This window comes from Labrus bergylta, chromosome 18 (assembly GCF_963930695.1).
Source record: "Labrus bergylta chromosome 18, fLabBer1.1, whole genome shotgun sequence".
Taxonomy (NCBI): Eukaryota; Metazoa; Chordata; class Actinopteri; order Labriformes; family Labridae; genus Labrus; species Labrus bergylta.
The window spans coordinates 23,606,762-23,624,146 of record NC_089212.1 but is presented as its reverse complement, the minus strand read 5'-3'; the positions used below and the strand labels follow the sequence as shown (position 1 = coordinate 23,624,146).

General features: G+C 39.8%; 1 long non-coding RNA gene across 1 annotated transcript; it reads left to right on the top strand.

Moving 5' to 3' along the window:
- The first annotated feature begins 3,775 nt into the window (after nt 1-3,775).
- Nucleotides 3,776-15,572, top strand: LOC109979216 (uncharacterized). Its single transcript, XR_010669069.1, has 6 exons — nt 3,776-3,970; nt 5,933-10,253; nt 11,707-11,787; nt 12,284-12,325; nt 13,280-13,341; nt 13,771-15,572. It is a non-coding gene; the product is annotated as an uncharacterized lncRNA (long non-coding RNA).
- Nucleotides 15,573-17,385: the final 1,813 nt, after the last annotated feature.

The window sequence follows — 17,385 nt, the reverse complement described above, 5'->3', positions numbered from 1 at the left end:
AAACATCCTCCTGTGATCAACCTGCCACGTGCTCTGCCTCTCCTGGCCAGGTGAGGAACACAACTCTTAATGATGTCCCGCCCCCAACCACAGAAATAACAGAAAGCTCCTCTTATAGAGATATTCTTGATTATATTAATGTTTTATAATGAAAATATTGTTTTATTAAAAATGTATATTATTGTTATATTTAACTCAAAATGAAGAACTTAAAGTGTGCAGGCCTAACTGATCCTGATGACAGCTATAAGGGCCATTAAAAGTCTTAATGAGGAGTGGGAAATGTCGATTAAATCCAAGTTGTGAAGTTGTGATGTTTTAAGTCCTACATTATAAAACTGTATCAGCACAATCAAAGCTAGTGAAATAAGTGAAATCATTAACACTGTTACACTAACATCACATTATCCATGCATTACATCTCTTTATTCTATTCTTTCTATTTCAGTATTCATCCAGTTCTGGTTACTTTATTCCTGATGTTTCTTATCCATCATTGCACTACGGTCACTTTATTTATCTCATTTTTACCTTTACAGTTATATTGTATATATTAGTTCTGTTGTTCCATTATTCACCTTATTAACTTATCATTTAGTATTTAGCCTATATAACTGCTCCATAAGTTTCTTCATCTGGTACAGATAAGCCACGCTCCAACTGATGTTTGACCAATATTTATTATTTTCCTTTTGTCAGCAAACACCGTGAAAAACTAAAATGAAGTAAATAAAGACACAAGCATTTATGAGCACGGATGACTATACAAAAGCTAAACAAAATGTCCTTTACAAATAAAAATACAATTACATACCGTGTGCGCCTTCTAACCAGAAATGTTTAGGCTTTGCAGTCTTTTAAAGTTCTTCACAGACGCGTCTCCTTCATCTGTGTCCTACCGTTGGTACTAGCATCTGACAGCACGTTTTTATTGCTCTAATTAAACATGTGAACACTGCATGCTGAACACTCAGCGCAATACACAATTAGACCAGTAGGTGTCAGTAACAGAGCATAGAATCTGAAGACATTTCAAAATAAAACATTTTCTCTGTAATTACAACAAATCCTGTTCAAAGAAATATAATGTTCTGCGACAGCTACACTGCCACCAAAATTACAAAGATTTATATTCATCATATGTCTCAACCAAACATTTAAATCAAGTAATTTTCGATGAATTAACAATCAATCTTCAAGTCATTAGAGCTTCAATGACATTAATAATATTGACTCTCAACCCAACAAACTATACTCCTTTTTGTATTTATTTTGTCTAATTTTTGTAGTATTTCACTTGTAGTTTAGGATTCATCCTCAACTAGAACCACTAGTTTTTGAACTGGCCGTTCAAGAAAAGAAAGTGGCTTCAAAAGTTCACCTTTCTTTCCTAAATCTCTCTTTCCTATTTGGATTTTAACCTTTCGCACAAGACCATCATCATCTTCCCTTGTCTCAACTACTCTGGCTAGTTTCCACTCATTTCTTGGAGTATTGTCATCTTTAACAATCACTGCATCCCCAACTCGTACATTTCTTTTGGGCGCATGCCACTGTTGTCTTAGGCATATGTTGGTCAAGTATTCCTTGCGCCACCTGCTCCAGAATTGTTCTGTCAGATATTGCACTCTCCGCCATCTTTTCCTGGCGTACAAATCTTCTCTGACAAAATTGCCAGGAGGCGGCAGGGGAAGAGATGTCTTCATCGTGAGTAAATGATTAGGCGTCAAAGGCTCAACACTTTTGGGGTCACTGATTGTATCTGTGGTTAGTGGGCGATTGTTCACAATCGACATGGCTTCATAGAAGAATGTTCTCAGTGAAGAGTCATCTAGCCTTCCTGTGACTTGTGCCAGGACAGACCTCATTACACTCCTGACTGTCCGGATCTGGCGTTCCCAAACACCACCCATGTGGCTTGCTTCAGGAACATTCATTAGGAAGTCGCATTGGTTTTGAGCCAGATAGGTAGAAATCCTCTCTTTGTCTAGCTTCAATAGACTTTTCTCCAACTCATTCTTTGCCCCGACAAAATTCGTACCTTGGTCAGATCGAATCTGTCTTACTGCTCCTCTGATTGCTATAAAGCATCTCAAAGCATTTATGAATGCATCAGTAGTGAGATCCTCTAACATTTCAATGTGAATGGCTCTGGAGCTTAAACACATGAACAACAGGCCATATCGCTTACATTCTTTCCGACCATGTTTTGTATAGAAGGGGCCAAAACAGTCAAGTCCAGTGTATGAGAAAGGGGGTGAAGGATCTACACGGTCAACTGGCAAGTCAGCCATGCGCTGTTCTTCAGTCGGTCCACGCACCTTTCTGCAAGTGACACAACACTTGATATGCTTGGCCACTACCTTACTGGCACCTATTATCCAATATCCGCTGGCCCTGAGTTCGTTCAATGTTTGGCCTCGGCCTTGATGTTGTGTTTTCTTGTGATAATGATCAAGTATTAGTTGTGTGATAATGCCTTCCTTAGGAAGTATTACTGGATGTTTCAGCTCAAAAGATGCAGAAGACTTTCTCAACCGCCCTCCAACCCTAAGCAAGTCATTAACGAGGATGGGATCAAGTTGGAACATCTTATGAGTTTTTGGTAGTTTAGCTGATTTTTGAGTAAACCATTTCAGCTCCTCTTCAAAGTCTTCTCTTTGCGCTGCCTGGATGAGTGCAAAAGATGCCAATTTTCTCTCTTCCACACTAATGGGCCCTGACTTGTCCCTCTTTGCCAGTCTTTTTATCCTTGCGACAACATTGAGGGTTGTATTCCAGTCAGAAAATCTTGAGAACCTTGCAAGAAAGCTGTCATTTTCAAGAGCATTTGTCTTCAGAACCTTTACCTCTGGATCACCAACGAGAAGTTCTGGAGAATGTTGAATCTTGACAATTTCCCGTTCCCATAAAAACTTCGGTCCAGTGAGCCAGTTTGAGTCAACCAAGTCTGCCACCTTGAGACCCCTAGACGCATGGTCTGCTGGATTTTGATCTGTTTCAATGTAGAACCATTGTCTTGGATCTGTAGTGACATTTAAATTAGTCAATTCTTCGTTATTGACGTTTAATTATGTAACGTAAACTCATCAAAGTGAAGTAATGCAGCACTCTGAGATTTTTGTTCACTTTGACTTTAAAGTTCAAACATTTCCTTTCATCCTCAGTTTTCTTTTTTTCTTGTCTTGTCTGTTTGTTGTGTATCTGTGACTTTCTCCCCCTGACATCTCTTTGTTGTCTCATCTGTGTATCTCCTGCATGCAGTGATCACTTCTGAATGACTTGACTCATGTTTTTGAGGCTGTACTTTTCAGAGGCATAAGCAGGAACTTTATCCCAGAAGTTTCACATAGAAAAAAAACCAAACTCAAATATCTTGTCAAATGAATCAAATACACCGTTGTATAAAACGCCATGTAGGTGTAGCACATTCTTATTCCCCTCCTCCGTTATCCCATTAAATTAACGAGGAAGTGAATATTACTGCTCGATAATAACCTTGTTTTGCTCGCTGCTTTTTACACGTTTCATAAAGTGTTAAACCGCTTTGAGAAAAGCATCAGTGTGGATGTGTGTAGTGGAGAAATTTGAAATGTTGAGGCAACTTTTTCTCACAATGTCGTCAAATCTGAGCCGACGATTGGGCAGAAATAGACAAGTAGAACAATAGACTATAGTAACACTGTGTGTGTGTGTGTGTGTGTGTGTGTGTGTGTGTGTGTGTGTGTGTGTGTGTGTGTGTGTGTGTGTGTGTGTGTGTGTGTGTGTCTGTGTGTGTGTGTGTGTGTCTGTGTGTGTGTGTGTGTGTGTGTGTGTGTGTGTGTGTGTGTGTGTTGCAGGAAGCTCGTCGCGGGCCAGCGGCATGCTGCTTCACTACAAACCGATGGGCTCCCAGGATGCTGAGCAGCTCCGCATGGAGGCAGCAGACGACAAGAAGGTGGCCTCGTTATGGTTAGCTGCGATGCACAAGGTACGACGTGTCGCACGACTTGACCTTGTAGAGCGCTTCTCAAAGCGCTTTTACACCGCAGGTCACAACTACACATTCACACCTCCTACACATTCACACCTACACATTCACACCTACACATTCACACCTACACATTCACACCTACACATTCACACCTCCTACACATTCTCACCTACACATTCACACCTCCTACACATTCACACCTACACATTCACACCTCCTACACATTCACACCTACACATTCACACCTACACATTCACACCTACACATTCACACCTCCTACACATTCACACCTCCTACACATTCACACCTCCTACACATTCACACCTACACATTCACACCTACACATTCACACCTACACATTCACACCTACACATTCACTCCTACACATTCACACCTACACATTCACACCTCCTACACATTCACACCTACACATTCACACCTCCTACACATTCACACCTACACATTCACACCTCCTACACATTCACACCTACACATTCACACCTACACATTCACTCCTACACATTCACACCTCCTACACATTCACTCCTACACATTCACACCTACACATTCACACCTACACATTCACACCTCCTACACATTCACACCTACACATTCACACCTCCTACACATTCACCCCTACACATTCACACCTACACATTCACACCTACACAGTCACACCTCCTACACATTCACACCTACACATTCACACCTACACATTCACACCTCCTACACATTCACACCTACACATTCACACCTACACATTCACTCCTACACATTCATACCTCCTACACATTCACACCTACACATTCATACCTCCTACACATTCACTCCTACACATTCACACCTACACATTCACACCTCCTACACATTCACTCCTACACATTCACACCTCCTACACATTCACTCCTACACATTCACACCTCCTACACATTCACTCCTACACATTCACACCTACACATTCACACCTCCTACACATTCACTCCTACACATTCACTCCTACACATTCACACCTCCTACACATTCACTCCTACACATTCACACCTACACATTCACACCTCCTACACATTCACTCCTACACATTCACACCTACACAGTCACACCTCCTACACATTCACACCTACACATTCACACCTACACATTCACACCTCCTACACATTCACACCTACACATTCACACCTACACATTCACTCCTACACATTCACACCTACACATTCACACCTACACATTCACACCTCCTACACATTCACTCCTACACATTCACACCTACACATTCACTCCTACACATTCACACCTCCTACACATTCACTCCTACACATTCACTCCTACACATTCACACCTCCTACACATTCACTCCTACACATTCACACCTACACATTCACTCCTACACATTCACTCCTACACATTCACACCTACACATTCACTCCTACACATTCACTCCTACACATTCACTCCTACACATTCACACCTCCTACACATTCACTCCTACACATTCACTCCTACACATTCACACCTACACATTCACTCCTACACATTCACACCTACACATTCACTCCTACAAATTCACACCTACACATTCACTCCTACACATTCACTCCTACACATTCACACCTACACATTCACTCCTACACATTCACACCTACACATTCACTCCTACACATTCACTCCTACACATTCACACACTGACGGTAGAGGCTGCTGAATAAAGATTCCATCAGAAGTAACTAATCCCATTCATACACCGCCGACGAAGCAGAGGGAGCAATTCGGGGTTAAGTGTCTTGCCGACGGACACATCGGGCATGTGGCTGCAGGATCGAACCCTCAACCTTTCAGTTGAGAGACGACCGACTGACACAGCCGCCCCTTGTGTGTGTTTTTAGGATAACAGTCCTGATAGTACCAAACATCTGGCTGACTGTTTATTTGATCTATTCTTCATGTTTGTGTTTTTCCCCGCAGGCGGCCAAACTCCTGTATGAAGCTCGTGACCTGTGACCTGCAGACGGCCTTCTGAACTGACCCTCCAGGCAGCACACACCCAAGTGTTCATACCCCCGTCTCTCCGGGGGGGGTTTTCGGTAGAGTTTTGCTTTTATTAACGCCAGCTCTGATTCTGCGTTTTCCGTCTGATCTTTCGGCCTTTCGATGACATTTTTTTATTACGGTAATCTCAGCAAGACACGTTTATACAAATGAGAAACACTTTATTACCTCTTTAACCAGTACTTTGTACCTGTTTACTACAATGATGCTGAAGATCTCATTTTACATTTTGTCAAAGTTTGTCTCTGAATCAGGGCGTTTAATGTTCCTGACAGCTGAGCAGCAGAAGACGCTTCACAACACCAGCAAGTATCTGATGCTTTTGCGACGCTTCTTCCTTTAAATGTATTTTGCTTTCACTCTAAATGTGACATTTTACCTTCCACATAACATTTTTTTATAACTTCAGAGATGCCTTCAGATATAGAGGCTCGGTCGATGACTTTAAATGCTGCAGTTAGACGACGGTTTTATTCACCAGATGTGACACTTTATGGATCCCTTTTTTTTTTTTTTTAAATCTTTCACTTCGCTGACTCTCCTTCCAGAGTGTTTTCACTTAACGGTTAAACCAGTTTGAACACAGATCTTCCAGATTAAACATCATCTTATGCAGAGTAACGGACAGATCCACCTTTAACCCTTTAAAGCAGAAAGAAAAGCAGCTGTAGGTCATGTTCTTTGCATTTCAGGGCCCATTTTGTTATCAATCTAAGAGAGAAGATAAGAAACTTCACCGGATCTGTCTGTGTCACGTTCCAAGTGATTGGCTTTCAATTTTGACACATTTTAATGGTTTTTCTGGTGTTTTTATTATTCTTTACAGTCACATCAAAAAGCTGTTTGCTTCGATGTGTTAAAAGGAAGAATGTGCGACTGTTTGAATCCACTAGATGTCGCCCTTGAGCTACAGTATGAAACCAAAACAATCAGCTGTTTGGTGACACCTCCTCCAGACTGAACATATATTTTAAAACCAACGACCAATAAATACAATTTAAAAACTCCCACGAGTTAATTTCACATGTTAGATAAACTAATGAAACCTCACCTAACCAGGTACAATCAGTTTTTTAAATAATACCAGAGTGTGAGGAGTTCAAGTCAAGTGCTTAAAATCAAAGTGAGGACTTCTTTTTCTACATTTGTTTAAACTTTCAACAAACATAAATCATTAAAATCAACAGAAAAGAGCCACACAGAAAGCCCTTTATTCCCTCGCTGGAGCAGCAGGTGGCAGTGTTAAGGAGTGAAAGGCATCCTGGGAAATGTAGGATGCCCTAAGTGAAGCCGAGGCAGATTGAGGGAATATTCCTGAAATGCAAAGAACATCAGATTTATCAACAATTTGTAAACAAAATGTTTGTTGCTTTAAAGTAAATGAGTTAATAACATGTTAGGTGACGTGTTTTGTTGATTTTAAAACGTGTTAAAATCTCTGCTTTAGTCTTTACAGATGCTACCTTTAGGACTCGATGTCTAAGGAAACAAACTATTCACTGATTCTAGTGAAGCACACACACACACACACACACACACACACACACACACAAATGCTTTAAATGTACGTTCATGTATCCAAGTTTTTGTATAAGCTATTTTGTTAACTATTCCTACTTTAACACAAGGCGTGTACGTACTCACATATGATAGTTTTTGTAATATTTGTAAACGGTAATTCCTCTAGTCCTTTCTCAAAGACCTGAACTGTCTCTTTTTCTTTTTTTTAATTATTATTTTCATAATACTTATTAAGACAGGATGTGACCCATCTTCCATCTCCCAGAGGTTTTGAGTTTGATGATTCAGCAGGTTATTAGTTGCACTTCCAAGGACCTATCACTAACAAAGACTTAGTTCTGGCTGAGTCGGTGAAAGTGTTGTTTAAAAAATGTGACATAATCGCTCTGATCAGCATTTTTATTCTGTCAAAAAGTGTTTTTTAAAAAGTTAGCCCCAGTATTTTGCCTCTTGTGAAATATCTTTACAAGACTGTTGAAACACTTACAACTCCTGTGAGGAACTTTAAGTTAGGGTTGATTTCAGCGCCCCCCTGTGGGGAGGCGGTACCTCTAATCTCATTGCTGATTTTGTCCTGTACGTGTCGTACCTTTTGGTCTGACCCTGCGGCAGTAGTTTCAGGCATTAAAGGTCACATATTCTCCATCTCTTCAACCAGTTTAAATAAGTCTCAGATCTCCTCAAAACATGTGTGTCAAGTTTCTTGTTCTAAATCCACTCTGATCCTGTATTTGATCATGTCTATAAACCCCTCTATTTCAGCCCTGCTCAGAACAGGCTGTTTCTGTGTCTGTACCTTTAAATATGTAAATGAGCTGTGTCTGACCACACCCCCTCTCTGGAAGGACTTGGGGTGTACTCGGGCTTTCTCGCTCCATGTCCTATTGTTTACGGTGAGAAGGCAGACTCAGAGGGCAGAACAAACACCTAGCTGTGGGAGTGTCACCCACCTGGGGGAGGGGTTACTGCCCTTTGTGATGTCATGAAGGGAAAATCTCCAAACAGCCTGTTTGAGCACACATTTTCTGAAAAGTGGAGCATGCGAAAGACGGAGAGGATGGACTTTTCTCATCATGGGGGGGTTTGTAGACGGACTAGTGACACATGTTAGTGTTAGAAAAACATGGTGAAGTGGATTTTAGGAAATATGTGACCTTTTAAAAATGATTATATTGGTCTTGTTTGCTTTTCTAGTTCATACAGAGGCATTGATATAAATTTCAGTCTGTTCTATAACAAACTAAAAACTCCTCACAGGAGCTTCAAATCTCAAGTCAAGTCAAATTATTAATGAATTTGTCGCTTATACAATATACACTGTGTTCTTTATTTAGCTGTGATAACCAAGTATAAAAGGCTTCTCAATTATTTGCGTTTTTAAACCTTTTTTTTGTTCGGTTACCTTGTTTTCTAAGCATAAAGCTGGAACTTTGAAGTGATTTAATGGAGCACAGACTAGGTCGACTTTCAGCCTTTTTACCTTCTTTGTCCTGACCTTTATGTCGTATCCCATGAAAAACAACATTCACCGCCTCCATCCCTACGTCTGTGACAAAAGTTTATTTTTATATTCTCCTCACCCCTGAAGGAAAATCCCACAATGTGTCGTTAGGTTGTCGTTTTTCAGAGCCGAAAAAGAAGAAGAGTTAGAGTTTAGTGTAACAGTGGTCGTTTTCAGTGTCGTGCACATTCACAAGGTCATCCACTCAAACTGTTTTAAACACCAACATCTCAGTTCTTCCATGTGTTTGGTTGTGTTGTAAGTTTGCACTTCCTGTGACACCACAAAGTCATGATTCAGCCAGTGTTTGTACCTGCACTTTATGTCCACCCAGATTGAGTCTTTTTCTTTTATTATTCCTCTGCTTCCTTTATTACGCTGAACGTGCTGTACTACATCCTTTTGTTGGAATATTCTGTTGAGAATAAAATCAAATGTTTATACATGTGTGGTGGTGTCTGTGTCTTGTAGAAAGCCTGTGCAGCAGTAACGGTGTAGAAACGTCACTCCCCCCTCCTATTGGCTCGAGCTGAATTCTCCAGAGAATATCCTGCTGCGTTCTCGCATCAGCCCACTCAGACTTGCTGTGGAAAAAAATACCAGGGGTCTGGCAGGAGAAACTCCGGGTGAAGTCCGAGCGAAAAATGTGGCTGTTTGCGTTCACATATACATAAAGCTCCTCCTGGAAATATCAGGAGTCTTTCAGGAGATTTCTGCAAGTTTGAAAGCTCTTTATGTCGACTTTTAACAGTCATGGACGTGATCTCAGTGACGTCATCCATTGGATTCAAAACGATGGCAATGGCCATATTGGAAATGCTGTCTAAGCTAACTTTTGGCCGGGGCTAACGGGCACCTTTACTCTCCTGACAAACGACCACAGCGTGCCAACCTGTAAGTCAACTTAGCCACACCCCTAATTTGAATAACTCTTATCCTTAATATATCCAAAGTAAATGCAAATCTCCCCAAGTGCTTAACATGACATGTTTATTTTCTGCTGTAAAAGGGGTGTTTTTACATGAGGGGGGTTTAATAATACTGTGAAAAATCATGGATGAAGCACCACACTTTATTTCTGAACGGGTCTTTGGAATCTGATTGATGGCGGTCGCCACGCTGGAAATGCTGTCTCAACCTAACGACAGGCTAAGAGCTGAGGCGGGTTTTAAGCCTGCCGACGAACAGCTACAACGCCCCCCGTCTGTCAATCAGGTCAGCTACGCTCCTTATTATCAACAACTTGTTTATTTCATGGCCACCTAAAAGAAGTTTTTACAGACAAAAATCTGTGATTTACAAACATGAGTTATTTTGTTATAATTATTTGTACTGAAACCCATGCTGACATTCAACATCTGAAATGTTGACAGATTCAGCATGAACATTAAAGGTATAGAGACCACCTCTCAGTAGTGTGAACAAACAGACAATCCTCTCCTATGAAAAAAAAGCAGGTGTCAGGGATGATGTTCAAAAACCAGCTACAACTTATTAAATTGTTATTGGTTGTTTTTGGCCTTTTTAGTAGGTGTTGGAAATGTGAATGCATTGACAATGATCCATAGTTTAGGTATATCTACTTCAGAATTTTAATAGTAACCTGTAAAAAAACACAACTGAAATATTTTTGCAGGCTACTTCTATGAAGCACCAGCCTTCATTTCTCTGCTGGCTTGCCTTCATTTCTCTGCTGGCTTGTGGTTTGTTTTTAATCTCTTGTAAAACAGGTTATTTGAGGTGTGGTTAACGTGTTCATGTTGTGTAGTTTTTTCTTCACTGCGTTTCTGGGTTTACTCTGCGTCGCTGTTTTTCCGTCTGCAGGTAATGTAACTTAATGTTTTATGATAGAAACCTCATTGTGTCATTCGTTGTTCAAATAGAGACATTCAAACTTAAGATTGTGTCCGAGAATGGAAACGAACAGAGGAGAACATCCTGTTCTTAATTTTTTTTATTACCGCGTTATCTTCAACGTGCCACAGTTATGAGACCTAGGGGGGACAATGCTGCATTTTAAAAATAAGCTTAGAAAAGGATAAAAATGAATGTGAAAAAGATAGGTCGAATTGTCTCTCAGCCTTTAAGAGTTGATTAAACTGTGTTGACTTTGTCTTATCTTTCACTGAAGCTTGGCTCAAACGGGGAAATGGCCTGGCAGGCTGCCAGGTTGGGATGTTGACTTTATAATGTAGCCTGTCCTAACCTGTTTGAAGGACAGGTTGAGGTGTTGTTGCTTAAGTTTCTGCTTAAGTTGCTGCACTTACCTGCATGTATGACACACCTGTTTTAACTTGTGCGGTCAGTAAGTTTATCCAGAATTGAAACTGAAATACTCGAGACAACATGTAATGACAGGCCGAGTGTCACTCTGTACGTTTGTGTCAGAGACAAAAACTAAAGACATTTTCTCTATTTTTTTATTTTAGGTCTTTTTTTTTACACAATACTGTTTCTGTTATGTTTTTGGTAAAGTTGTTTTAAATTTTAGTTTCAGTTAATGAAAATGTTTTTTACACTTGAGTTTTTGTTATTTGTTTGATTTCGTTAACAATCCTAACCTTGGAATGAACACATTCAACTTTTACTGGACTGATTCCTAATTTGTACTTTTCAGCATTTGTTGGGTCTGGATGTTTAACATTGCAATCTTCAAACTGTCTTACAGTTACATGTAGTCTTACACTGACCTGAACCACTGCATGATGTCAACTGTCAGGTCCTTCAAAGAAAAAAGCTCATCTCTAAGGTAAGATTTAATCAACCTTTAAATGTCATTGCAATTATTACACAACACACACACACACACACACACACACACACACACACACACACACACACACACACACACACACACACACACACACACACCCTGGTCCCCTGAGACATGTTTGGTGTCTCGTTATCGTCTGACTGTAAAGACTTTATATCATAAATTAAAGGTTACATATTTAAAATACACTTTAACAAGTGTTTCTAACAGTAATATGTGTCGCTAGTCTGTCTCCAAACCCCCCAATATTAAGAATAAAGGGAGAAGTTCATCCTCTCCGTCTTTAGCTGCTCCACTTTTCAGAAAATGTGTTCTAACAGGCCGTTTGGAGATTTTCCCTTCATGACATCACAAAGGGCAGTAACCCCTCCCCCATGTGGGTAGGGGAATAGGATAAAGGTAGACCGATGTAAATAATTTTCTAATATCTAACGATCTAATCTCTCTCCCTCTCTCTTCCCAACAAACTTAGGCACAAGAGAAACCTTTCATCTGATCGACACATCTATTTCAGGTAAGATTTTCTCAACATTCAAATGTCTCTGGAATTAGTACACATTTTTGCATGCACATGCATACATTATCATGTTTAGGCACATCTATGTGCAAAAATTCAAAGTCCGCGGAAACGCAGCTTCTCCTACCTCCTCCTGTTAGCTGTAGCATTAGCTGCATGTAACACTCAGTTCTAGCCCCCCTCGAAAAAAAATTGTCAGTGTGACGTCTTGTCAGTGTGATGTCACTGATCTAAGCCCATTGGCTCGTTGTGGCAAGCCCTGCAGCTCATGTTGCACGCCCGTTAACTTCTGTAGCAACGCCCACGATATGCCGTAGCCTGCAGTAGCACAGTAGTGCTAACGTGCTAATGTTTTTGCAGAGCCGACAGGCCGACCAATCAGATCAGACTTGGCACACGTGGGGACTCTGAACGTGGGCGCTTCAGAGCCTTAGAGAGAGAGTCAGAAGCGAGCCGGTGCATGGAGCGGCAGAACATGAAAACAGACACTTTTTTAGAACTTTAGATATTGTGAACATACTTTAGTAGATACATAGATTAAATATATGAACCACAAAAAGAACATAATATGACCTCTTTAAATATAAACTTCCTGGTTGATATTAAAACGGGAAATTTGCTGCTGGGAAATTGTTTTAGAGACGATATGTTGTTGTAGGGACTACTTGTTAAAAAACTTGACTGTCCATGCTGTCCTGTCTGGATCAGAAAACATTTTGTACCAACTTCAACTTCATGGGGAAATTTGCTTTGCAGCCAAGTAACTCAATAAAACATACAAAACTTAAAGACACAGACTCACTTACAAGAAACATTAAGATGTACAGATACAAGAAAACAGACAAACAGTATTAATAACACCTGTTGCTTTGTTCAACAACCTGTCATCATTTTCATGTGTATTTTCACTCTGATGAAGTTTAATCACACAGTGCTTGTTACTTGATGCAGGATGGAGAGGGAGGAGGAGGACAGCATCGGGACAGATGATTGGACCCAGGCATCAAACAGAGGTAAGTTGACTCTGTGTCATTCAGATGTCTTTTATCCCCTCATATATTCAGACGAAGCTGGCGTGCTCACTGTGTACCGGGTATTACTCGGTAGTGGGGACACATTGCAGGAAAAACGCCAACCACGGACCCTGCTGCAGCTTTTTGAACATGGTGCCCTGCTGTCTTTATTCCTGCTAATAAAAAGTATTGTTTTTCTAATAAAGTTTCATCAGTTATGAGTGACTGTTTGAGACAGCGCTTGGATTATTTGTAAGAGGTCACCACCATCTTGCAGCTTTTTTGTCATTTATACATCTTGTAGAAATCGTGTTGTGCATCCTTTTTTCACTATGAACAGATGTTATGAACCAAAAGATTATACAACTCTAAATGGACCTTTTAGTAGTACTGTCTGTAATTGAAGTTCTGTCTATGGGTTTTTATCAGGAAAGGGGCCTGGTGGAGTCTCCCTATGTGCCAGAAGTTTGCTGGAGTTGGGATCTAAACATCATTGAGTGACGGCACATTCATCATCATCTATCTTTAATCATGAAACATTTAAAATAATGAATGATTTTTTAAAAATCTTTCTGTTCAAGCTGTTTATACCAGATGACACGCTGGCTGGCTTCTACCTTTAACATCAGATGCAACAACTGTTTTGTTGTTGTTGTGTTTTGATTAATGTGAAAGAAAAGCATTTATTAAACTTTTCAGTCTGCATTTACAAACTGTCTGTCTTGGGTGAACCTCACTGCATTTGTGTTTGGGAATTTTGAGACTCCCCTGTCGTGATTCAAATTCACAAATACATTTTTTTCAGCAGAGAAATGTCTGCAGCCAATCAGATGTCTCCTTCCTATTAGTGCTGGGCGATATATCATGAAGCTCGATTCGATCGATATTTAATTAATGCTTGATATGGAAAAGGGAACATCGATTTTATTTTTAAACTACTTCCAAGTTTTCTTTCTTGCTTCTTTTGTCGAAGATTTCGTTGCTCCGTGAGATTTCCGCAGCAGCGCTTGTTGCGCGGAGACGAAAGGGCGGAGGAGACTTCACTCCTGCCGCTGAGTAGCCCAGCTCTTAAAAGCGACCAACACGGAGGAGAAAGATGCGAGCGAGGCCAAATTACTTCCAAAAAAAGGCTCATAACGCAGGGCTCGACATTATAATTGGCCCGCTGGCCCGGATGAATGATTGACAGAGTCCAGCTGATTGCACGTTCAGCTGGTGGCTTCACTGCGTTTGGTAAAACGGTTTTAAAACCATCAGATCCCGACAAAAGCCGAGCTTAAATCAGCATTCAAGGAATAAAAATCACCGGAAAAGTTGAGAGTGACAGCAGGGCGAAAACAGAACGGAGAAAAGTTAGATCCACAGTGACAGACAGCTGGAGGAGCTGGAACACGTTAAAGTTGAAGACTAGATCCTGGTAAAGATCAAAGTTATTCACAAAGCACCTTAGCCCTGAAGAGAGCTCCTAAAGATCTAAAGATGAAGAGTTTCTCACAGAGAAGAAAGAAGGAGAGATTCCAGATCTATCACAGCCTCATATTAATATCAGATTAAGTAGACTCTTACAGCATGGTGAATAAACATGAGCACATAGATATAAGAAAAATACAAGTTTAAATATTTAATAAAAGTTGTTATTGACTTTTGCATCAGAATGGTTCAGGAGTAAATCGGTGACTGTTATTTTTCTAATCAAAGGTAATGTTCCTGAGCCAGTGATCACAGTGGTCAGGTCAGTGATATTTTCTTTTTATACAGTGGAGATTCAGTTTTATAGGCTACATTTATAAACTTTAATACGATAAATATGGAATATCGACATTAGGCAAAAAAATATTGTGATATCAAATTTAGGCCATATCGCCCAGCACTACTTCCTATTCAGCCAATCAAGACATACCCACCTTTATTTCAATAGAGGAACGATAAACCACTTTAAACCGTTTTTTTCAAACAATGCTAAACTTGAGAGGATACTTTTCAAGGCGGCTTCAGGTATAAATGTTACTCAAATATTTTGGCGATGTAATCTCTCCTTTTGTATAAAGGTATATACACCTGTAGGAGCCATCATATGTATGTTTTATCTCTGCTTTGCTCCTAATAGGTCATTTGCAGTGGGGTGGTCTTACCTTGTAATTATATAAATAAGATGTGTGGTGAGAGAGTTTGAATATTTTCTGTTGACCGTCACCTCTTTTGTTTAATAAATCAACAATACCATCTGTTAAGCCAAGTAATGTATTTAATTAATTGTATGTTTTTTTTTTTTAATTTTCAAACAACATCCGCTCATTAACTTGATTATATCGTCGCTTCTACTGATGACACTTTTCATAAGCACACAAAGCAACAAACATGGACGCTAGAAGACGTAGCACAGAGCTCCTTTGTGCTTCAGCGGCAGAATGAAGAACATCAGGTATGTAGTTTACATTTTTATTCATTTGAGGGGTGTGGTTTAAGAAGAACAGGGGTGAGACTACGCTGCCTTGATGTGCTCCTCGGAAATGTCCCGTTTACGAGTTATGAGCACGTGAATGGCTGTTACTAACCTCAAGTTGAAATCATGAAACCAAGGTGTTCTTTGAGCTACAGGTATTCATGAGCATGTCCATGCCATCAATCATGCTGTGAGAACTAAACAAAATATACAAAGCATAAAATAAGAGAGCATCAAAAACATGTCACAAACACAAATTGACATATTTACACAATGTAGCTTTTTAAACACGGACTACAATGGCAGGCTGTCATTCATGCTATCATGATTGCCACTGGTTTAGCCTGTTAGCCATTAGCTTTACTATTAACATATTAGCCATTAGCTTCAGGTAGGCTATAATATAGAAACAACAACCAGAACACAACAGTTCACTTCATCGGCTGCATCAACCGAAAGGGGGGTAAAGGAAACTTCACTCATGGGTCAGTCTTCTCTTTATTAAACTTTTGAATGATACACAGAACCACTCTCAAACATCCTCCTGTGATCAACCTGCCACGTGCTCTGCCTCTCCTGGCCAGGTGAGGAACACAACTCATAATAATGTCCCGCCCCCAACCACAGAAATAACAGAAAGCTCCTCTTATAGAGATATTCTTGATTATATTAATGTTTTATAATGAAAATATTGTTTTATTAAAAATGGATATTATTGTTATATTTAACTCAAAATGAAGAACTTAAAGTGTGCAGGCCTAACTGATCCTGATGACAGCTATAAGGGCCATTAAAAGTCTTAATGAGGAGTGGGAAATGTCGATTATATCCAAGTTGTGAAGTTGTGATGTTTTAAGTCCTACATTGTAAAACTGTATCAGCACAATCAAAGCTAGTGAAATAAGTGGAATCATTAACACTGTTACACTAACATCACATTATCCATGCACTACATCTCTTTATTCTATTCTTTCTATTTCAGTATTCATCCAGTTCTGGTTACTTTATTCCTGATGTTTCTTATCCATCATTGCACTACGGTCACTTTATTTATCTCATTTTTACCTTTACAGTTATATTGTATATATTAGTTCTGTTGTTCCATTATTCACCTTATTAACTTATCATTTAGTATTTAGCCTATATAACTGCTCCATAAGTTTCTTCATCTGGTACAGATAAGCCACGCTCCAACTGATGTTTGACCAATATTTATTATTTTCCTTTTGTCAGCAAACACCGTGAAAAACTAAAATGAAGTAAATAAAGACACAAGCATTTATGAGCACGGATGACTATACAAAAGCTAAACAAAATGTCCTTTACAAATAAAAATACAATTACATACCGTGTGCGCCTTCTAACCAGAAATGTTTAGGCTTTGCAGTCTTTTAAAGTTCTTCACAGACGCGTCTCCTTCATCTGTGTCCTACCGTTGGTACTAGCATCTGGCAGCACGTTTTTATTGCTCTATTTAAACATGTGAACACTGCATGCTGAACACTCAGCGCAATACACAATTAGACCAGTAGGTGTCAGTAACAGAGCATAGAATCTGAAGACATTTCAAAATAAAACATTTTCTCTGTAATTACAACAAA